Consider the following 24,876-nt stretch of genomic DNA (forward strand, 5'->3'; position numbering starts at 1 on the left):
TTTAGCCTTTCCTGAAGATATTTAAGTAAGGAACCTACACTTAGGTACTGGGGATATGTTGGAATAAGCAATAGATTTCCAACCAGAAAATTAAGGTTGAACCCTGGCTGTCCCGCTTACTGGATGCACAAACTGAGACATGACACTACACCTGAGCGTTGGTTTCGTGAGCACAACCAACTACTGAACCACCGAGGAGGTAACTTCTGATCCCTACATTGCAGTTTTCTTTTACTCTATAAGGAGAAATTCAAGCATCATAATTTCAATGAAATTTTCCTTAAATAAGCATAAATTTAAGCATCAGGATAAAAAAAGAGGAAAACTGTGATTTGGATTTTGAGAATTAATGATTTTGTTTTAAAGTTTTTCCACTTTGAAATCTGACTCCAGACCTGCCAGACTTTATCCAGTGTCACAGAACAAAACACTGTAAGAGGAAGTCTTCTTTGGGTACAAATCTGAGGAATATACAATAGAATGACAGATATGTCAAAGGAAAAATTAGGTCGTAAGTATTGCATCACCACCAAATGAAGATCCTTTAGTTCCAGAGACCTGAGATCCACATTATGGGGAAGGCTGGCTGGGCATTAAAGTGGCTATAATCTAAAAACAACATTAAGTCCTTGAGGACAAGCCACTTCAAGAGATTTCCCTATACAAGGTGGGAACAGGCCCATGACCCAGGGGAACTTGGAGGCTGTGCTCTATATCACAAAATAAGATGCTAGAATTAAAAACAAAAAACAAAGAAACAAAATCCAAAAAGTTGGAGAAGAAAATGGCAATTGTGAAAAGAAAAAAAAAGGGATGGAGAATTAGAAGTCAAGGATGTATAAAGCATAAATTCAAAAACTAAATACTTTATGGTTTTCCATGAACGGGATCTGCATTAGCTATTTAAGACAGAAGGAAGGATGAAGGAATTCTAAGTTCTCTTTCCTGCCACTTCATCTTTTGATGAACAATGTTCCCTCCACAAATGCAAGCCTGTGTCTGAAGCTCTGCCTCTTAAGATGTTTAGATTAAAATCTTATTCCAAGTATAGTAAGTGTATATGGACTTACAGCACAGTCACAGCACTTGTTTTCTGCATTTCTTTGAACTTAATGCACTCCTTGTCAGTGGACGCATTGAAGCAGAAGTTGAATGTCCATCCTATCATGAACATTATAGAATCAATTTTGGTTTTGACTGGTGGGACGCTGGCCAATATGACTGCTAAAATGCCTTCCAACTCTAAGATTACAAATGTAAATTCATTAAACAATTAATTGTTTCAAAAATGTCTCCAAAACCTTAATGGGAAGGCTCTGTGTAGCACAGGGAATGCACTGGGGATACAAGAAAAAATATACAGCCCTTATGCTGAAGGAGTTAAGAGACAAACTGACAACAAAAATACAGTGTGCAACCTGCTGCGATGCAGATAAGGACAGGAAGTTGTAGAGGCACATGGACAGCTCCTACCACACTAGGAAGTCAAGGAATACTTCCTGGAGGAGGTAACACCTGAGCTGAGACTAAAGGACAGGAAGGAGTTACCCAAAGAAAGGAGGGGAAACTTTTTAGGAAGAAAGAGACTGGATGACCACAGCCTATGTTATTTTTGACTTGGGCTAGGAAACACCTTCCAGGAAGATATCATAATGAGCACTCTTTTGGCATCCCAAAACCCCAGTTTTCATTCTGTGTTAGACATTCCCCCCAATTTTGTCTGTCTTCCTCCGGAGGCTGTGAGCTCTTGGAGGGGGAGCTGTGTGCATTTTACCTCTGCCCCTCCAGCACCGGGTACAGTGTGTAGCACAGAGTAGGCTCAACAACAAACATCTGCTAAACGGATGAGGGAGGAATGTGTGTAAGGCACAAGATTGTTCACTATGGTCCAAAGTGAAGTGGGACATGGGGAAATGAGGCTGACAGGCAGGGAATGGCAGAATCTAAAGGGAGGTAGGAAGCCACGCCTAGACTCTGTCCTGAAGGCCATGGGGCTCCCACAAAAGATGTGAGAGAAGAGAGTGGCATAACCAAGTTTAGTTTTTAGAATGATTGATCCAGCAATAGCATTAAAAGTAAACTGGACGGAGGGATGACTAAAGAGAGAAGACTCTCTCAGAAAGTCGCTCTAGGAAAGGAGCGCGCAGACCTGGACTGTGGTAGCGTGACTCCGACTGAAACGAGAGGCCAGATTCTACGTTCAAAAACTTAGTGAATTAAAACAAAACTTAACCCTCTTCCAACAGACGGCCTAATAAATTAAAGTTTCTCTGTTTTATCTATCTTTCTGTCATCTACCTACTTACATACCTTCTATCCATCTGTTTGCTGTGAGGAGAATGAGAAAGTATCACATTCTGTCCTCTTTTGACAGGTATTTACCATATTATTTTCTTGAGTTTACCGTGTAGTCCAGTTACATCTCATGTTCTGAAGAGTTTCTTTTTGTTAAACTAGACAGTCTTAGGGAATATTGATTGATTTTTGATGAACAATGCAAAATGGAATTCTTTTGTTTGGTGTTGTCCAGCATGAGCCCCATGAGGTTCTTTGAGATGCCACTTTCTTTTTGAGATGTGATGGCAGGTTACAGAGACACATGAGCCTAGTCGGATCTGCATTCACCTGATGAGACGTTGAAGTAAGGAAATGGAGAATGTTGAGAAAAAGACAGAGAGCCTAAATGACTCAAAAATTGGGCTTAACAAGCACGCACTGAGACTTTATTTAATTTTCAGATCCTTATCAATCATCAATTTATTTATCATGCTTTCTAGAATCTTACTCAATAAACATTTATTAAATACAAGCTTTATACCAAGGATTCTCTTAGGCACTAGGAATATAGTAATGATTAAGATATGGATTCTGGCCACAAATAGCTCACACTATACTGAGGAGGGCAGATGTGTTTGAAAAATATATGTTACAAGATAACACAGTAAATGCAATACTAAAGGACACCACAGGTGCCACGTGAATATAAACCTTCTGAGTGATATATTTAAAATAAAGTGGATGGACGCAAAATATTTGTATTACATACTAATACATGTTAATACATATTAACATACTAAACTACTACATCCATGGAGAATCCAAAATCTAGTTAATTATATCAAATACTAATTTTCTTCTAGAGAAAGGTGAAATATGAGTCATATAAAAGTAAAGTATGATTCACATAAAGCAGATCAATTTCTTTTCTCATTCTTTTTCTTTTTTTGAATTTAGGGCAGGCTATGTGCTATGTGGGCTGTGCCACTGCTGGCTGTAATTGTGACTCAGGGGAATTCTGAGTTAAGTTGAAAGTAATCTTGCTCACTATATCGGTTGAGTTGGGCCAAAAAGGAAGCACACAGAATCCTCATCATTTGGAATTCCCTCATAACTCAGGTCTGATCCAATTGGGTCAGTCTTCATATACTGTTTGATTTATATCTTTCAGCAGATATATCTTTGTGTACCCTGGAGTAAACTCTAGAAATCAGGTCAATTTTTATGGCTTGCTACTTCTATTCTGCTAACCTTCTGGGGTGATATGATATGACATAAATTGTTAAATCCTCCAGGCCTAAAATATATGTAATTAGTCTGTGTTTATGAGATGGGAAAAACTGAGCTAGAAAAAATATTTAAGTAAACAAATATGCACCATAATTGATTTTTCTACCAAGACAAATATTCTAGTGTCATATGTAAAAGTCTTAATGTACGTAAAGGGATGGAGGTGGCAATATTCTATTGTGGGCTGGTAGGTAAAACATTTTGATATAAAAATAGACCCCATCATTGGCAAATCAGGCAAATAGGACCTGGCTAAAAGCAAGTAAAAACATGATTTGAAATGTAAAAAATGTTAAATTAATTTTGAAATAAAACACATTACTAGGAAAGTCATAAAAATTTTGAGGAGGTATATTAATTTTTAAAATATATTCATTATGTAATGCTTACCTTTTAATTAAACCCAATACATTTTCACACTTTATCTTAACCATTGCGTTGACAAAGCACAGGAACTTTATGTTTTTTTAATGGCAATAGGAGAAGGGGAGAGAAGGTGACAGAAGAGGCTGATGAGAAACTTCTGGGCAGGTTAGAGGTGTTATAGGTGATAGCATCTCTGAAAAGTAAAAAGAGAAAGTGCCACTGTGGACTGCTACTTGCCTTCCTGGGATTCCAGATGTACTGAGGCAAGAAGAACAGGGCAGCTTAAACCTCCTTCATTCAGGTAGGTGTTGTCTGAGCTTTTGTTTGGCGCTCTGAGGTTTTTAGATTTTTAATCTACAAACCCAAGAATTCACCTTAATGTTTTTATAGATGAAATGAATAGAAAAATCTGGAGAATCTTCTTGTCTCTGTGACTGTTAACCTCTAAAACATTTTTTAAGATTCTTTTCAATTCCATGCTGAAGAACTTGAGTACCAAAGTAAGTCTACAGACAAAGAAATGGCTTGTCAACCATGGGCCAGCGAATGGACTTTTTTTTGGCTTCTCTTTAAAGGCTCTATTGAAACCTATTGTTTCAAAACAATGGTTTTTGTTTCAAAACAAAGAAAAGATCACAAATCTACTTAATAAGGTTCCTCAAAACCCTTAGACATTGATAATTACAATGAGAAATGTTTTTCTTATTATATCTGAAAGCCTACACAGAAAGTGATGGAGACTATGACATCAGATTAGAGGACATGCAGGATGGGACTTTCAGAGCACAGCTCATAGATCTCTACTTGGCCAAACCAAGTACCAGTAGATTACTCATCTCCAGTAGGGCCAGTCCTCTTAGACCAGATGAGACTACTGAAGAGTGTCTGACAGAAACAGGTGGAAAAAGCAATATCTTCACCCAACGAGGTATGGGACCAAAAGAATTTGCTTATTTGATTTTTTGAAAACCTTTTATTTCAGCTAAAGTAGGAGATAAATCAAGGGGAAAAAATCCTCCAAATTTAGGTTAGGAAGTTCAGAGTTAAGCTATGCAAAAATATGTGAACTCCAGATGGGACTAAAAAACTCAGTGATATAAGAATATTCTAGAAAACTGCTTTTCTCTAAGAAAATGGCGATTAACAACTGTCCTTTACCTTCATATGGAGATCCGTATTTCCAGTGGGCATTTTGGTTGAGAATTTCTAAGCAGCAAGATTTAATTTCATCCTTTTTCTCTGTTTTATTTATAAAAATAAATTAGAATAAAATATAAAGCCCAAACTATCCTCCATGTCTGGCATTTTAATCACAGGGGGAAAGGGAAACAGACATTTCAGTAAAACATAAATTTTTTTTGGTAAACTCAGGATATGCATAGCTATATCTCCTTTGATGTACCATAGACCTTAAAGGTAAAGGAAACCAAAATTTCTTAGGAAAGAATAAAAGTCTTTTCAGGAACAAGTTGTAAATAAGATAGAGACTATCCTCACTTATCCTTAGTAAAATTAAAAAAAAAAAGTGAGGCAAGTGCCTTAAGCATGCGCAGTACAAGAAAGAAATATGAGATTAGAAAATTCTCTCTTCTGATGGTGAAATTTAACAAGATTTATTGAATGCCTATGTTGTCATAGGCATGGTTTCAGATGCTGAGAATATGCAAATACTAGCAAGACTCAATTTTTGGTCTTAGGTACTATTGAGAGAAACCAATATGTCAACATATAGTTAGATGATTAGATGATAATATGATAAATGCTTTAATAGAGGCAAAAAGAGATTCTATGGAAGATCCTAAGAAATCAGAAAAGTCATGGAAGATGAGAATGGCATAACTTGCTTTCAACCTTGAAGGGCATTCATGATGGACAAGGGCATAATTCTACACAAACAAAACAGCAACACAAAGACATGGAGGTATGAGAACTGGACATACTGGAAAACATTAAGGATGTTTCAGAATACCAGAAACAGGAGTAGTGGGAAATGCTGCCTAGAGGCAAGTGTCCAGATGATGAAGCATCTTGTCTGTCAGGCTATGTAGTATAAATTTTATCATTGTTAACAGTAGACCACTGAGAAAGGTCAAGGAGATGAATGATGATATGAGACAGAGAAAGGGGTGTAGAAGGTTATGATCAGAAACAGGAAAATTAGATAGATGGTCAATCATGCAATAATCAATGAGACAGCATATAAGAGTTTGAATTAAGCAGTAGTAGGGGGATTGGAGATGGAGGGAAGATATAAGATATTTATTCTGAGACACAGGGAGGTCTCTCAATGTGCCACAGGTCATACAAAATCCCTATCCTCAGGAAAATTACATGTTAATGAGGTAATCACACAATAACCAAACACCTAATTAAAATACAAAACTTAATATGAGAATATCAATTTGTTGAATTATTAAATTAATATCATATTTAATATGGTTAATATAAAATTTGAAATGAGAAGAAGATAGCAAGGCAAGAGGAAGGCACTATTTTTGATAGGGTACAACTTGGGTACGGGATCCCACACGACCTGGCTCAGCTCAGCTCTCATAGCAGTCTTCCTGTATCTTACTCTAAGTCAGTCTCAAACTCATTGCCTCCTCAGCGCCTCTAGACGCACAGCACTGCACCTTCTTGGAACATGCTTATCCAGGTTCTTTGCATAGCTTGCACTCTCCACATCATTTGAGTCTCTCCTCCACGCTCACCTCCTCAGAGATGCTTCCCTGACCACCCTATCAATGTAAAGCATGGTGACTATAGTTAATAATAATGTATTATGTACTTAAAAGTTGATAACAGAGTAGATCTTAAATGTTTTCACCACAAAAAAAAGAAACGGTAATTATGTGGTGTAATGGAGGTGTTAGCTAATGCTAAGGTGGTAATGATTTTCCAAAACGTAAATGGGTCAAATCAACACACTGTACACCTTAAACTTACACATCGCTATATGTCAGTTATAAATAGAGCTGGAAAAAAAACGTATAATGAAAAATCCTTGCAGGACTTTAAGCAGGGTGGTAGTGACTGTTTAGAAGACCATATGGGGGCTGGCCTGGTGGCATAGTGATTAAATTTGCGAGCTCCACTTCAGTGGCCCGGGATTCGTAGGTTCAGATCCCGAGTGCAGACCTAGAACCGCTCGTCAAGCCATGCTGTGCCGGCATCCCACGTGAAACAGAGGAAGATTGGGACAGAAGTTAGCTCAGCAACAATCTTCCTCAAGCAAAAACAGGAAGACTGGCAACAGATGTTGGCTCAGGGCCAATCTTCCATATGGTTGCTGTGTGGGAAATGGAGCCCAGCAGAGCAAGAGTGGAAACAAAGTCCAAGGAGGAGGCTACTGTAGTCGTCAGCTGAGAGACGACGGCGCTCTGATCACCAGGGTGCTAAGAGGATGAGAAGTCCGTAGCTTCTGCATGCCAGAAACAGTAGTTGCATGATAGGCTTATCATGACTCAAAACTATTGTGAAAAACAAAAATTGCAAGAGTTTTCTACATATTTTCCACATGCAAATATTTTAAATCATGTAATATAGTTACTCAGCTCAGTGATGAGAAAACTATATAAAATTACATAAAAACTATACATCAATATGTTACTTCCCTACAGAGCTTCCTTGATTTCACCGAAGAATTTTGCAGTGTATATTTAAATGAACCATAGACATATGTGTGTATACGTATATTATATATGAGTGTGCATGTATATTATATTATCTTATTAAATTTTTAAATTTCTCTTGCTTTTAAAACAAAGTTTCCTTTAGAATTCTTCGGTTCCAAAAACAAGACCCACTCCAGTAGTAAACATATGCCAAAAGGGATACACAAGCCTGAAACAAAAGCCTCAGACCCTGCTGCCCAGTGGCAGTAACTTTCTAGTGCACAGGAGTCTGTCTTGGAAAAGGACCTGTGATAGTTTCGTCCCTTTGCTCTTTATTCAGGGTTGAGTACTACCGGATCTTTCCCAGGGCTCTGTTCACAATGGTTTGAAAAGCTTCAAGCTCTGGCACCCCCTCACTAAAGTATTTGCCCTAGTGATTTCTAATTTCTCTTAAACAGACTACAACTGCTTCAGAATCAGCTTGCCTTCTGCAGTAATCACTGAGCACACGGTATGACTGGAGTCCTTGACATTCACTTAAAAAAAGGGCAAGTCGCGGGTGAGCAAAGAAAAAGAGTAAAAGAGAATTAATTGCAAAAACTTAGCAGGTTTAGGTAAACCACTATACTTCTCAGGAAGACGGAGCTGACAGAGACACTGAGGAGGAGGCAGCCTGCAGCTTCAGCCCTGCTGGATTTCTGCGTCATCTCTCATTCTTCTCAGACAGGCTGATACGTCAAACTGCCTTTCCCCATATACTTATAGAAAAGGCCAGCTTTATTAGGGTTTCTTCATTTTAAAATGCTCTCTGATGCCATGAGAACTTGATTAAATTGCTGCCTACTCTCAAAGTGAAAAGGAGTTTTAACCTTCAAGGAAAATCTAGTGATCATACACTTACCGCAATGCAGTATTTTCACAAAACCCAAGCGTTCTGCAGTCATAGGAAACCAAAGCTCCGTGATAAAACTATTTAGCAGACAAATTGATTTTGTAGACTATTTAGTGAATAGAATGGCTTTTATACAACACTGGGACACAATATTCTATTCATATAAAATAACCAGATGTACTGCTACTCTTTCATATAAATAGCAAATTTACTACCGTGCAAATAAACAGTACCAATGGAACAAATACAAAATATGATGGGAAGCCCATATATGATTATTTATGAGTTCATCAAAACACTAAACTTCTTTAAAAACTTTTGAAAAGATACCAATTGTGAGTTTTCTCCTTAATATTTTACCTTTACTTGTTATTTTCTTTAAAAGGCCATATCCTTCTTGAGTTCAAAATGAGTTTTGACCATCTCGATTCACGTATTTTTATAATGAATTTTAGAAATTCATCAAAGTACAAATATTTATTTTGTTCCTCATGGAACATTTCTATGTCTATCAATTGATCAATTGATTCATTTAGAAGAAGTTATTGAAGAAAATCAAGAGTGCTACTAGGCACTACGCTTTTTTTTAGCCATTATCCTTTTGGACATAATGCTTATTTCTATAAGGAGGGTTTTAAAAATATCTTATTTATGTACGACTGTAAGAATTAACCTTGATAAATGGATGCACTTACCATTTTAGCATGATACTGAATTATGATTCACATTTCTATCTCTGTCATATGATTGGTACCTATTCTAAACAGGGTTTGAGCTCTTTGATCCAAATGTTCAAGTACATCAATTCTGCAGACAGATTTCCCCCCATGTAACAGAGCCTGCAGCAGTTGGCCAAAACCTTTCTTGTCCTGACACGCTGTTCTGTTTCTGAACCTCTCTTGCAGTTAGCTGTGTCACAGGACTCAGCTCTCACCACTGGCATGTGAGCAGAAGTGATTAAGGCTGCTTCTAGGTTTGGCTCACATACAACTCCTTGGTCGCTGCCCTTTTACCATCTGGATGGAGACAATGACAAAGTAAAGCCACAAATGGAAGGAGCCTGGATCCCTAGGTGACTATGAAGAGGACAGATAGCCTCCCACCTAAACACCCACCCAGGACTGTTAAGCGAGCAGGAAATAAAGTTATAACACATTTCTGGATCTAATTGTTTTAGCATCCTAACTAATATACTTGGTTTGAAGAAAAGTATAATGAGATTTTAAAAAAAAGGATGAGACTAATAGAAGTAATAGGGTTAAAGGAAACAAATTTAAGTAACTATCCCCAATTTATTGCTTGCTTGGCAAATCTTGACAGTAACTAGAACAGCCTGCAGGTGTTGGAGTGGGAGAAGTGAGAGAGCAGAGAAGAGAGAGCAGCTCCTGCCTCTCCATGCCCCTCATCTTTTCCGGTGAGGATGGAGCCAGGACGGCCCAGCCTTCAGATTGGTCCTCTTGTAGCATCTGCTCTGGGGCCAAGGTGGAGGCAGAATCGGCAATCCCTCTCGGAGAATCTCAGGACAGTCTGATGTTTGCCGAAGACAAGTGGAAGCACGACCTCTCCTGAGATGGTAGAAGCTGGAGGCCTTTATGCACAGTCTACTTCCTCTACCCGTCCAGCTTCCTCCTCCCTCATTGTCCTCACCTTCCTAGAGGAGGAGGTGGCCCTCATTTTTGTTAACTTTAATCTCTCTACTTGTTCTCGAACATAACTTTTCCTGCCCCCTCCAAAGTTTTGTTTCTTTAAACATCCCCTTGTGGTCTCATAGTGACAGCTTCCTCCTTCCCTTGCTTTCTGGCTATAAACATACTCTTTTTCCTATCCCAAACAATCACACACACAAAAGAAATGACAAAAAAAAACACCACCACCACCATAAAACCTGTTTTGTAAATCTGCTACCTGGGCTACAGCTCATTTCCTTTTCACCTTCTTAATCCCTCATTTATTTACCACTTACCCTTTCAATCATCATTTGCTCATTATTTATTGTTGGTATTATGTATTAACAACAATTTATTAAATATTATTTTGTTTCAAATCTAATAACATGGTTCTGGAGGCACAAATATGGAAAAGACAAAACTTTTGCCCTTGAGGACTTCAGAGAGCTGGGGAGAAGGACAGAGATGGAAATAATTACACACCAAGATGATTTTTCTGTAGCCCACATACACTTAGAAGGCTATGGGGGCCCTCCTCCTCCAAAGGCACAATTAATACCATTTTCTGGGCTGGAGAAGAAAGTTTCATAGAATGAATGACATTAGAATCAAACAAACATATGTAGGAGAGTAAGGTTACAGAAGAGTCAGAAGAAGGTAAAGTCATCAAAGGCCATTGAGAGGTTCAGGCAAATGTGCTGGAGGCCTGGGCTGGGGAGACAGAGCACACAGCCCTGGGATTAAGAGGTGCCTCAGTAACCATTCAATGATTTTCCCTCCTGTGCTTAAGCCAAAAGCAGATTTCTCTTGGCGTTGACCCCTTCCCCAAACTGACTGAGAAGGCCACTGCAACTGATCTACAGAATTTTCCAAAGGCAAACATCCGGCAAGATTTGACTTCTAAGACCTCCCCTGGTAAGCCTCTCTTTTTAAGTGACCTATACTCATGGTCAGTAAAAGAACAAAATGCCTGGGTAACCCAAATGCATGCCTGAATCACCGTTCTTTTATTCTAAGCACTAGTAAATACGCTCATTGGTACCAAATCTTTGTCTTTTCCTATCTCCATTTGCCAAACTGTTAAAAGGTAAGATTTAATAACAGCACCCTCCTAACAAGAACTACAGCCTTTTGCATCTCTGCCTCTGCCCACCTCTGTCTACAGGATCCAGCCCAAACAATCTGCTCAGAACTGCCAAGAAATCAGAAGAATGTGCTCATGACTCAGACTATTAAGTAGGAGGACTGTTATTGTTATTTTAACTCCTGCTGGAGTAAGTGGGCAATTCTCCCTCTTTTCTTTGTCTTTTTAAGATGTTATTTTTCCTGGAGGGCCAAAGCCCCAAGGACATAGTTGTGTATTTTTAGTTGTGGGTCCATCTAGTTGTGGTACGTGGGATGCCGCCTCAGCAGGGCGTGATGAGCAGTGTCATGTCCGCACCCAGGATTCGAACCAGCCAAACCCCTGGCTGCTGAAGCCACTGAAGCGGAGCGAGAGAACTTAACCCCTCGGCCATGGGGCCGGCCCCGATTCTCCCTCTTTATGCCTCTAGTTAACCGTGAGACAACCCTCTGAAAAAGCTCACCCCTGGAATAGGTTCTTGCTCAGTAAGAGCCAGAGCAGTTTGGGGTCTGGATATGAGTGCCAGCTGACAGCACACATTAGAATAGGCTTTCATAAAGGGAACATCTGATATTCTAATTCACCAATAGAATTTATTTTTAGAATGTTAGATTTGCCTTTAAAATTATTCACATGGAGTACCATGGACCAGAGCTGAATACTGATGAGATAGTAATCAACACAAGTCAAGGTACTTATTTTCAGAGAGGATGTGAAAATACAGTTTTTCCTTCTCTTTTCCTTAACTCGTGGTCCTACTGTTTGTCTTTCTCTTGCCAAATGTTCTTAACAATGTCAACACTCATCAAGTACCACTCCTAAGGAGTATTGTAAAAATACAACAAAAAATCAGCCTATTTTACAGAAAATTGTCTTAAAGGATAAACTTCACCTATCTATGAATGATGAAAAGAAATAAATCTATTCTGAAAATAAAGCAAAATATAAGCAATGTCAGTTACGGCAAATCTTAATATTATTTATGTAAAAGATGACATGTATTAATCAAATAAATATTTTCTGCTCATTAAATGGTTTTCTCATTTACACCCAGCTAATTTGTCCCTAATTTGTCTCTGTTTTTGGTACTACAAATTAAGACTCAATATTACATATCAGTAGAATAATTTTTTGTCATAATGCTATAAAATTATGTCAAAAACATGGATGAAAGTTCCTCAGCATTCCAGAAGCGATGGACTCTATTAAAACAAACCAAAGGAATCCTTAATAGGGCAACAACCATCTCTGATGTGCACTAAGGATACTGAGTGTGTGCCATAGTGATCCTTGCATACCTATTCAGTCCTTTGACAAGGGAGGGTCCACCAAGATAGAGATTCTTCTGAACTGTGTCCAGAATGTCACAGTCTGCCCTCAGTGAGAGGAGAGGATGTTGAGATGATGTCAGGTAGACAGAAGATGCTGGCTTATATAGCAACTTGCTGGTCACAGTAGGAATAGGGCCTCCATTCTGACTATCGTGGGCAGGCATTGGTGGATTTTAAACAAAAGAGTCACATCAATTGATTAAGATTTGTAAAAGATCACACTATGAGAACAATAGACTGTAGGAAAGCAAGACTGAGCAGAGGAGGTCACTGCAGGAGGCAAGATGAGGAGTGGATTCCAATGATACGGTAGAGGTAATGAGAAATGATCAGATTCTGGACAGGCATGTGCTTGGTACTGTTATTATTTGCTGTGAGGCTTAAGGACATTAAAGAATATGCCTCTCATACCTGGTGGAGGCTGGAAACAAACCCATGGACAGGGCTGCTAACTAAACTGTAATGTTAAATGGGGCTTTTGTGTTAAAGAGATGTTGAAATTGGATGACGTAGTAAGACTCTCAAACTTCAGAGACATATATCAACTTTCATATTTAGAATTATGTGTATTAGGTTTGAAATATTCAATTCTAAATTTTACAGAATAATCAGTAATGTTAGTAAATGATTGCATAGACTTTGTCATTTACAAAGTATTTTCACTCTTATTGTCCCTCTTGATTTAATCTAACTGGCATGGTTATGTATACGGGTATTATATATACTTATTAACTACCTGGTCAACAACGTTAAGATCGCAAAATAGAGATATCGTATTAAATAGTTACATGATGGTATCACTGAGAAGTCTCTGCTCTTCCCAACAGCCTGTTTTCTCACTCTGGGGAGATAATGCGTCTTCCTTGATCTTCCAACATCAGCCCCCTCAACTGACATAAAAGAATCCCAATAAATACTGGTGTAATAAACGAAAGTGCTATTTATGTGTCAAATAGTTAGATTTTCCCAATTGTTTTTCTAGAAGGCAGTATAGTTTTGAAGTCTGAGAGAGATGAGTTTGAATCCAGTCTCTGCAATTGCTGTACGATTTTGAGTAAGTTACCCAACATATATGGGCCTTGATTTCCTCATCGGCAGAATTGCACTGCACTTCTGACTTGTGAGGCTTACTCAAAGCCTTGTATTCACTTATGTTTGCCCAGCAAAGGTGAATTCATTTCTTCTTTCTCCCCTGACTCTGCCAGAGTAGTAATTTACTCCCTTCAGAAAATAAAACAGTTATGAAACACTCTTTGTCTATAAATCTTACTACCGTATATTGACATTTCTTTTGCCTTAAACAAATTCTGGAATTAACTATAGTGTTAGAGAAAATTAGGAAAAAAATCTTTCTTTTTTTTACAGTTTCTCTCATGATTTTTGAAGGGAACATGAGACATTAACACGAGCCAAACAGGAGTGTTTTCCTTTTAAGTATCAAATTTTAAAGGCAGTATTTACATTGCATTTGGGAATAGTCAGTATTTCATCTATGGGGAAATAAAACAGATTTCAATTATTGTGTTATGCAAAAGCATTAAAAATCATGAGTCCCATTAGTTAGCAAGATCCTTACAGCCACTGAAAAAAAGGATTTTCTAATAGGAAAAAAGGAAACATAATGGGCATGATATCAACCACATATTAAGAACCTCCGATTTCTTATACACAAATCCCAAAGATGCTTTGAAAGTGATGAATAAAAGAAATACAAGAAGATGTATGGAGGTATGAGGAAGCTATTTGGTTTAAAACTAATTCGACCTGACCTTGTTTTTCCAGAAAGGTCTGACGTGGCCTGATAAGCACCCATTGTACACCTGCTTTAAATATTTGCTGTGTCCCAAAGCTGAGAATGATACCCTTAAAGATAGGGATGTTACCTCCTCCATATCAGCATTTCTTTCTTGATAAGCATCTCTTCCTCTAAGGATTAATTACTGACCTGCTGTGCTCACCTTGTGACCACCAACCTGCTGTGCTAGCAAAGCATCTCATGACTGTAGTAAAAAGGATATTCCTGTCATAGCTGATAGATGTTCCTTGTTCCAAGATGGTACATAACCACGCTGTAACCCCTGCTTCTTTGGAGAGCTTCCTTCCTTGGTGGAAGCATTCTCCCAGGCTATAGTCCTCAAAACCGGCTCATACAATAAAACCCCAGTTTTGATTTATAGCTTAATTATTAATTATTTGAGTCAACAAAAGCCCTGCTTAAATCATTTTAGCATTACATCTACCAAATGCTGAAAGTTATTTAAAAGTAACAATTAACAATACTAAGCAAGAGGTGACTGAAACATTAAAATGAGTCAACGTTACGAGAGTTAGGATGAGTCAACCGGATCCTCATGTATCAATATGGATGAATCTCTAAATAGAATGTCGAGTGAAGGCTTCGAGAGAATATCTACAGTATGAGACCATCTACGTAAACTTTTAAAATGTAAATAATTGCACGGCATATTGTTTCACACACACGTCATTCAAGCATTAGAACGTGCATTGGAAGGCTTTTCATCTTCAAGATTGCGACATCGTTTGGGAAGAAAGGAAAGGGAGAAGAGTGAACTTTTGCTCTCTCTGTGATGGTTTATTCCTTTAGAAAAGATGTGAACAAAGCTGAATGTTAGCATTATTTTAATCCACGTGGCTGATACTTAGGTATTTGTTACAATACTTTCTATATTTTGCTTTTAAAATCTTGCAAATTTTCTTGACAAAAAATACTAGAGAAATAAGGAAAACAGAAAAGTGAATATTGCTGGGGCCAATTTACGACTGCATAATCAGTTCTCTAAAACAAGAAATTAAATTAAAATGCATTCTTCATTTCCTAGAATAAGAAATCATTCTTTGTAAGCTTTCTGTAATATTCTGCTTTTAGCATAGGAATTTTAAGTTTAAAGAAATATGTTAAATAAAGGAAAATACTGTTTCTGCTTGTAAACTGAGCTAAAATGTACACATTCCTTTATTTACTCACGTAATAACTGTATAAGTAATGAACACAAACATAAAATGACTGAAATGTTCTTTCAGTAAATGTATTATGTTTTCTTTTTCTTCCATAAATTCAGATAGAACCAACTCAAAACCAAGGAGAATCTGATTGCTATGTACTTCTACACAGCATGAAACTGCTCTAACAATAACCGCTGAAGTGGTGTTCTTTCCAGTGCCTGAGGCTCTGGGCCCTGCACACGTCCTGGGCTGAGGGACATCCACCTGCCTCCTCTCTCTCTGCTGCCGCCTCTGATCTGTAAAACGAGGAGATCCCCACATCTCCTCACAGGGCTGTCGTCAGGAATAAATGGTTTACTTTACGAAAAGTCAGTCATGGAGGACCCCACTTGGCATGGAGTAACATTTCTGCTATTAGTCACCACAGCAGGAGAGACAGGCTTAGTTCAGGCCTCACTTCAGAAAGAGCATTTCATTCTTTTGCTATCAAATCATTCCAAACATTAGGAAGTGCTATTGTAATCATTCTAAATCCATTAGCTATAGAATTCATTAGTGTGTTTCTCCTTATCAAAATGAATTGATAGTTATTCATTTAATAAAGAGTCTTTAAAACATGTTAGGAAAGTTATTTTTGACAATGACAGGTAACTCTCTTATTGTAGAGAGGGCAGGGTCTTACCTATTTAAGGAAGTGGTAAAATAGGACAGTTTGTTGTGTTCTCAAAGAGTTGATAATATGACCTGGTTTCTTTCTGTGAAAAAAGAATTTAGGAAACAAATAATTTAGTCTCTGATCCATGTACATCTTATGCCATGTAGCTCCATACGAAGTTCAAGTTTCTTTTCATCTTGGTTGACCATGAGACTGAGATGGATGCCAGGACAGCCCTTACAGTCACACAGCATCGAGCATCTGTGACCTGCTGGGCACTATTTCAGGTGATGGGAATAGGGCAGTGAAATGCTAACTGCTGCAGGCTTGTTCTCACTTTTTAGATTCACTCCAGTGAAGCTGCATAAGTCTAATATCCAAAGAAAAATGAAATAATAAATTGTTTTCAGCTAAGAAATAGCAAGCAATTCTATCTCCCCCAAGAGAACATATTCTTCCTGGTAAATCATTAATCACATCCAGTAAGCTTTAAAGGGCTGGGCCTCTAGCCCAGTCTGCATCGATTCTCTCCAGCACAGGCTGGAGAGGAATTTTTTAACAACTAATTAAATTTTCTCCATAGAATACTAAACTTATTCTGACATTCAGAATCCTAAAAGTCAATCTGGATTAGCACTTCTGCTTAGAAATTCCACTAAAACACACAGAATACTTCTTACCGAAGTGGTATCTAGAAGCAAACACAATTACTAGAAGTCACTAGTCTTGTTTTGTACCATTCAGGTGTAATCACCCTCATCTATAGGGAAGACTACAAAGGGCGCACAAGGCATAAGTAATTGTCCTTAAAGCGAGGGCAGAGCTGCTCTCTCACCACAGGTGTCTAAAGCTATGCATCTCCATGTGCTTTTGCCAGGGCTGAGGATTCCACCCGCTGTGGGGAGGACTCCATCACCTCCAGGAAGGTGTTGCTTTACAAGGAGCCCTAAGTACTCGAACGGTGATAGCCATGAAGTCTCCCTCAGGACCCAGTAAGAAATGTAAACTTGGAAAGACAAGAAGCAGGAGGCTCAGTTCTCCCCCACGACCTTCCAAGACGCCTGTGTGTACGAATGGGAGCAGACAAGGGCTTGATTCCAAAGTAACACACATCACCTGGAACAGGGCCTGCGTCCAGTGGTGGTACGTGATTAGCTCCTTTAACCTGCGAGCCTTCACACAGAATGTGCAGCAGCAGACCAGTCATTAATGCATATTAAAGTTAGAAAAGCTGAACGCTTTTTAAAAATTAAGAAAATTCTTCAGGCAAGAAGAAACACAGCAGAATTCTCCATTCCCTCAAATAATTTGATACTTACTTTAGGAAAAAAAGGTTTCACCGCCTAGACCTCTGAACACAGCTTTTTTTCCCTGTAGCCCAGCTCAGTGGTTCTCAAATTTGGAATCCATATAACATTACTATTATATAGAGTTCTATACACAATAACTTAAGACTAAAGAATTTTTAAGGATCGTTTTGACTAAAAGCAAATTAAACCTTGTAGGTTAGTTTTAGAATAAAAATAAAATGGCAGAACTACTGGGTATCTATCCTAAGAACCTGAAATCAGCAATTCCAAAAGTCCCATGCACCCCTATGTTCACCGCAGCATTATTCACAATAGCCAAGACGTGGAACCAACCTAAGTGCCCAGCAACTGATGATTGGATAAAGAACACACAATGGAATACTACTCAGCCATAAAAAAGGACAAAGTCGTCCCATTCACAACAACATGGATAGACCTTGAGGGTATTATGTTGAGTGAAATAAGCCAGACAGAGAAAGACGAACTCTGTATGACTCCACTCATAGGTGGTAGTTAACACATAGACAACGAGAACTGATCGGTGGTTACTAGGGGAAAGGGGGGGTTGGGGGAGGGCACTAGGGGTGAAGTGGTGTTAGTCACAACATGACTAATACATGACTAGTATTAGTCACAACATGACTAATAATGATGTACAACTGTAATTTCACAAGGTTGTTAACTATCATAATCTTAATAAAAAAATAAAAGCTAATCTTTAGGGAAGCTTTAGTATGCTGTACCTTATAGTAGCAGCCTCAGAGTTCAAACATCGACTTGGGACAAAGTAGTTCTGACAACTGTAGGTGGATTAAAGAAATTTTTTTCCAGGTTAAAAAAGAAAAATGGCAGACCAGCTCTGGACCTTGTTCTGATACAAAGAGTCTTTGGGTATTTAGCCAATTAATGCTGAACAAAATATCATGATTTATTTCCTATTCAAATTCCTCATCGTGTCTATTTTTTGTACTTCATTTTCATGATTTTCAAGTACATGTGCACACATGTATAAGTGTGCAAGTACACATTATAGATGTGTGCATGTATCTTTTACCTGAGTAAAAATAAGGAAAAAAAAAAAGGAATTCTATAGAACAGAGGTCAGCAAACTATAGTCCATGGACCAGATCTATCCTGATGCTCCTGGTTTTCTAAACGCTGCATCATAGGCACACAGCCCTATCCACTCATTTCCGAGTTGTCTGAGGCTGCATTCATGCCACACAGCCAGAGTTGAGCAGTTGTGACAGGGCTAGGATGGCGGCTATATGGCCATTTCTATATTTATATGTGACCCAAAATATTTGCTATCTGGCCCTTTACAGAACATGTTTGCTGACACCTATTATCAAAGAACGTGTTCATCATTTGAGTTATACTAAAAACAATATTTAAAAAATGACATCCTGTTTTCTACAGTCTTTGTGAAAATTTACTCTATAGTTATATACAAATGAAAGTGTTATTCCAGCCCTAAGCACTTCAAAGCTAATTTCATTCCAACAGAATTTGGCAATTATTGGTCAAAGGATGAGATAATTATTAGAAAGTTGAGGGTATCCAGTACCTATTAGTCATAAAAATAATGCCCAAGGTACCCATCATTCTGATTTTTGTGTTTTCTTGTTTGTTATAAAATTAAAATGACTATCTTTTTTTCTAGCCCTTATTTTATGAGAAAGAGATAAATGCCATCTGGGATCTATTTTAAAAAAGCAACTTGTGGCCTATTCCATAAGGCACATAGAATTGAACAGTCATTTTAAATTAACACAGTGCAGTCAGAAGTGATCATTTTTATTCCATATGAAAAGGATTAAATTACTTTAACACAGTTTTTGTTAAAAAGATTATTTGGCACAGTTTTAGCATTTGATACATTATATAGAGTGGCTGTAACATCCCTAAAATCATTCTAGCAAATATTCACAGGGCATTTACTACATGCCAGACAAGCTTCCAAGGACTTCAAATATAGCAATTCATCTATTCCTCACTACCGTCCTCTAAGATAGTCACTCTACAGATGAGAAAATCAAGGCCAAGAGACTTGAAGTGCCCTTCACAGCCTGACGCAGCTGGAAAGTGGTCAAGCCCTTCAGGCATACGCCAACTGCAATAATACATGTTTGGCTGTTGACATATTTATGTGCAAGTTATGTGACATCTATAGTGTTGACGTTAGAATGATAAATTCATGCAGACTTTTAGAATCTCATGAAGAAAATATTGTCAAGGTGTGGTTTTCTCAACTGATATAAGAACCCACGTTTCATTAAACAACGAAGTCAAGATAAAATCTTCCTTTGTATTGTTAGGACAGGATATACCTTTGATTAATCTTTGAAACACATTCTAGAAAAGTATCATTTACTTATTTTTCATGTTTTGATAGACTTTGTCAGATAAGCTAACCACTAAGATGGCTGAAGTTGCTGGAATCCTGAATAGCATTTCTGAAGGCTAAACTTAACCTCCTTGGCTAGAATTCGCCTCAGTTAGACCTCAAATAAACAATAACAACATCAACATTGTTCTCCACCTCCTCCAGCAATCTGCTGTAGGAGATGTGGAACCATTCATGGAATTTAGTGCACTTGTCCAGGATGACAAGATTTCAACTGCTGAGGACCGAACTGCCAACACTGTTGGGAAAACACGCACTACCCAAGCAGCCTTCACACGAGAGCAGCTGCCGACATAAAATCATCCTGTGTACTTGCCGTGAACCCATTTCTATTCCCTCCCGGGTTTAGCAACAGCTCGTTATTACCACTCATTTGTGAGCAGCCAGAAGTCATAGTGAGCCAAAATCACTGCTAGTTGAACAGATCAGCGAAACATCTTCCTTCCCTGGGGCTTTTGAAAAAATTTCTCTTAGGACAACACTGTGTTTCTTGCAAGGGAAACATACTTTAAAATGTACACTTGAGAGAATTAAGGACAGTTAACAAAAGCCTATTCAAAACATATTATCTCCAGTTGACCAGAGAATCTAAGAAAGGTAGACAGGAAGAATGTTCCCCTTTCATCCCTACCTGCTACTCCAGGCTGTGTCAAGGACTAGCAGACCGGGTTAAGCTGACTTAGCAGAAATTATCTAGTCTCGTCAAAAGTATCTCAACATAATTCAAGGCAATAAAAACAGGATACAAATAGGTGAAGGATAAAGGATGGGATTAGTTAGAAAAGTCAGGTTTAAGTCTCAGAGTCTTTACATAATCAAGGTTTACCTCCTGTTCATACAAATCCTGATGTGAGCAGGTTAACTCTCTAGGCCACCTCTTGCCCATGCAGTGACCCAGCGATCTGGATACATTCTTCTTGGGGCTTCACTCGTGCCTCCAAGATTTCTGCAGCAGGGAGGAAGACATTGGAGGACTGTGCACTGGCTCCTAAGGCTTCAACGTGCAAGCAACACACATCACTTCCTCTCCCAGCCCACTGGACTGAACTAACCACATGGCTTAGCTTAAACGCAAAGGGTTGAGAAACATGGAAGACCAATGGAGATTTGGGGAGCAGCGGAAATCCCCACTGCGGGAGTTAAAGAGGCATGATGAGGTATCTAGTTGTCACTTAAAGGTTGCATTTCGATTCCTTCCTTGTTGAAACGGATTAAAAAGAAATAATGCTTGGTGATATCAGCTAAAAACTTATTTTGCTAAATTGTTAACACATGCTGACTCTGTTGAACATATATAAATATAAATAAATATTTCATTTTATAAATAAAATAGGAACCGGCACTGCAATCTAGAGACCCTTGGGCAGCAACGGGCACGGTCAGTGCTTTCATTTATGTGTTACACTGCTGTCTTCTGTTCAGAATTAGAATACATGTGAAGAAATAACGCTTCTTTGCTTGACAGAAAGCCATCTGTTCATTTGTTTCTAACGTCCACGCAAACACTAACCGTTTTTAAAACGATAGAATAAGTTAATGCAGATCCGCAGGTTCATGTGGTATAGGAGAAGAAATCGGGGTGGGGGGAGGCACAGAGAACAGGGTGAGGCTGCCACAGAACTCATCTTGCCAGGAGGCCTCTCACTGAGTTCACTCTCGGGTTCAAAACTCTCCCGTCAAAAACTAAATTTCCCGGCCTCGAGGGCTTCTGTACCATGATGACACTCTACTTTGTCAACCTTACCCCAACTTTCTAACATCATAAACCCTCACATCTTCTTGGACTAGTTCCTTTGTAACCCTATTAATTGCCCTTTTCATCCCAGTTTCATATTTTTCTTCTCACCTTCTGCAAAGTCCTCTCTTCTCTTTTTCTTCTCTTCCTCTCTCTCTGTCTCCCCACTCCCTTCCTTCCCTCCTCTAGGTGTGTCAACTCCTCCTTCGATTGAAGCTCTCTTCTTAGTGAAGTCTCCCCAGCCGCCTCCAGAAATGTCTCTCTTCACTGGTGTATGCTTCTTGTTTCTATCACTCATCTGGTGTTCTTAGGAATTCCTTGTGTTGTTAATTAAGGCTCCTTGACAGGGAAAGAAACTCACATCCCCACCCTTTTTTCTACTTTATTTCAATCCTAGAAGCCATTGGTTTCTACCAAATATTTGCATTTTTTTCATAGTATTTTGAATTCAAAATGAATACAAATGAAGCACAAAAATATTAAGCCATATGAGAGTATACAATGCACTTCAAGTCAGGCTGCTCTCTCATCAAATTGGCTCAAGAGAGATTAACAGTTTACCCTCTTACCACTGCCTATTTCCCTGGACCACCAGCAGCACTGTGTGCTATTTGTTTAATGTCTGCCCCACCCCACCCAACTCTTCTGAAAGCTCTAGAAGAGCTGAGGCCATTTTCTTTTCTATTGACTACTACTTCCCCTGTCTGGTAGCAAGGCCTTGCTCAATAACTATTCATCAAAGGAATGAAAAATTGAGGTACGTACTTCAGAAAATGGAAAAGTGTGCTCATGCTTTAATTTTGTATATATCAACTTCTCTGTTTCAAGCCACAAAAGCTCCTTACTTACCTGGCTTACAGTTTCCCTGATCTGAAAGCAGGTGATTAGTAAAGGTTGAATAAATGAGAGAATGACAACAGTTTATTCTCCTAACCATTCTGACTAGAATTTGATTAAGTTAGATCTTTGAAACAAAAAGAACACACACTTTGGAGATGGAAGCTAGGTTGGAACCTGGACCACCACCTACTGACTATGGAATACTCAGCAGACTTTCTAACTTTTGGGATCCTCCGTTTTCTCATCAGTAAACTGGAGATTATTAATGAGACTTCCCTTATAGAGTTGCTGCAGAAATTAAATACAATCCTCTGTAGAAAAATGCTTTGACAATTGTGGAAAATTGTGATATGTCAGTATCAGTCTTCAGACAGTATTTCTTCACTACTCCGCACTAGCGGATGCCTGTGAGAAGAGACTATGTGTTAACTTGAGGAGAGTTCATGCCAACACATGGTTTCTCAGCTTCAACTCTTCTCTTTCGTTTTGCTTAACAGCCAAATGCCTTTTGCAAGTTCTTAGGACACAGAGCACCTTTGAGAAGGATTGTGCCAGAGAAAGAAAGCATCTCATTCACTAATAGCCCCAAGTTCACCTGCTGGGAGCCATCTGTCAACCGTCAGCAGCAGACAGAAATGTCACTGAGGAGGCATTTGCCTGAGCCAGGTGACAGAGGACTAGGCTCTTGCCAAGGTCAATGTGAGCACTCAGATTCCAGCTGTGGTCTAAAGCAGGCAGAATTCAGTTGACGGTGTTCTTTGTCTGAGCTTCTGCGGGCTCTGAGGATGACATTCCTGAGTGCTGGATAATCTGAAAAGGCGTGCATTTAGAAAAGAGGACTCCACCAGAGAGGCACGCACATGCTGTGCTGCAGGCACCTGACTGGAAAAACGAAATTTCTGGCAAACCTACTTTTAGCCTGAAGAGCTGAAAGCTCCAGAAGCAGAGGGATTTCATCAACTCGATGCAGTCTCGAGGAAGAGTTTACAATTAAGGGTGATCTCCAGCTGATTCAGGCCCTTCATCTTTTGCTGCATATTGTTCAAGAGGCGATGCCTGATAACTTAATTAGCGCAGTGGGGACTAAGTTGGCACCCACCCCTCCCCCTTCTGTCATGCTAATTTGAAGTCTCTTCTTTTCCTACCCAAGTTATTTTCTTAACAGTGGAAGCCAACATTTTATTACTAAAGGGATTGCCAGTAATAACCCATTTTAAAAAGTGAGGATTTCTTAATTGAGTGAGAATATTACTTACTGATTGAGAAAATATATCAAAATAAAAGTTAGCCTTGAAATATATCTGAATCCACAATATTAACACTCCCAGGTGTTCTGGAAATTCTATAACAATATTCATGTGTGTGTGATACAATAATTCTCCCATCAGTATCTTAGAAACAGTAAGACTCACAAAGGTATATCATTAAGATTTCAATAAACAAAGGGGAGGACTTGGTACAGAAGATGCTGGTAACAAAAAAACGGAGGTTTGCCTCCCTATAAATAGGAAGCTAAGGAGGAGGCAGAGCCTGTGCTGGAGGCTCTTTAAAATGATCTTCCCCTCTTCTATTATTCTGTTGGTGGCTATGCAATCCCCCTCCTTGTGAAGGGTGTTCTATTATTATGCTTTATTTAATGCCTGAGATTTTAGTAAATAGTTACCACTGAGACGAAGGGCAGTGGGAATGCAGGGAGGAGGAGAGCAGAAACCAACAGAGGAGGAGGGGCCCAGAGAGACAGGACTGCAGAGCTGTCGCCAGCTTCCAGAGAACTCACAGCATTGCGTGTTCATGACAGGCTTTTATCCAAAGCTCCTAGTGGCCACTTAACATCTATAATCAAGCCACATGTGTCTGATTTATACAAAAACATATGAAAATAAGATTAACGTCTAAGCTAAAAAAAAACCAGCAAGTGAGCCAGTGAGGCTGCAAATATTCCAGCTGCTCTAATTACTGCTATTCCAAAGGAATGTGAGGGCTGCTGGCGCCTTGCTTGTGCTCCTCTGGGCTCCCCTGGGCTCCTGATGGGGGACATTAGCCACCTTTGGTATTTGCAGGCATGAAAGTTTGCTTCAGAGGTAGGGTCCCACCCATACTCTGAGAATGGTTTTTAGAGCTGTGTTAGGCCAATGAAGAGTCAACAGTCTTTAAACAGAATTATTGAGAAAGTGCTAGAGTCTCAGAGCCATCTAACTCCCTGTGCAGGGCCACCTCTCCCACCCCAACGGCCCCGCCCGCCTCTCCAGGATCTTCACAACACTGGGGGCCAGGAGCTGCACTGAGAGCACCCCTGCACCGAGAGGCTTGCAGTATTTCACCCGTAGCAGGGTCTGTGACTTCAAGGATTCTAGAAGTACCTTCTGAGTGAAGGAGTACAGATCCTACAGTACAGTGGTTTCGTT

The 24,876-nt window shown here is 39.1% G+C and overlaps 1 protein-coding gene across 30 annotated transcripts in view; it reads right to left on the bottom strand.

Annotated features, from left to right (window-relative positions):
- The window catches only part of MAP2 (microtubule associated protein 2), a 300,372-nt gene that overhangs the window by 95,805 nt on the left and 179,691 nt on the right, over nt 1-24,876 (bottom strand). Inside the window, exon 4 of one of the 30 annotated variants that reach the window (XM_046643339.1) lies at nt 16,207-16,279. The exons of the other annotated variants lie outside the window; for them this stretch is intronic. The gene's annotated coding sequence lies outside the window, so the exon portion shown is untranslated. The remainder of the gene's footprint in view (nt 1-16,206; nt 16,280-24,876) is intronic. 30 annotated transcript variants of the gene reach the window in all.

Source organism: Equus quagga, chromosome 17 (genome assembly GCF_021613505.1).
Source record: "Equus quagga isolate Etosha38 chromosome 17, UCLA_HA_Equagga_1.0, whole genome shotgun sequence".
NCBI lineage: Eukaryota > Metazoa > Chordata > Mammalia > Perissodactyla > Equidae > Equus > Equus quagga.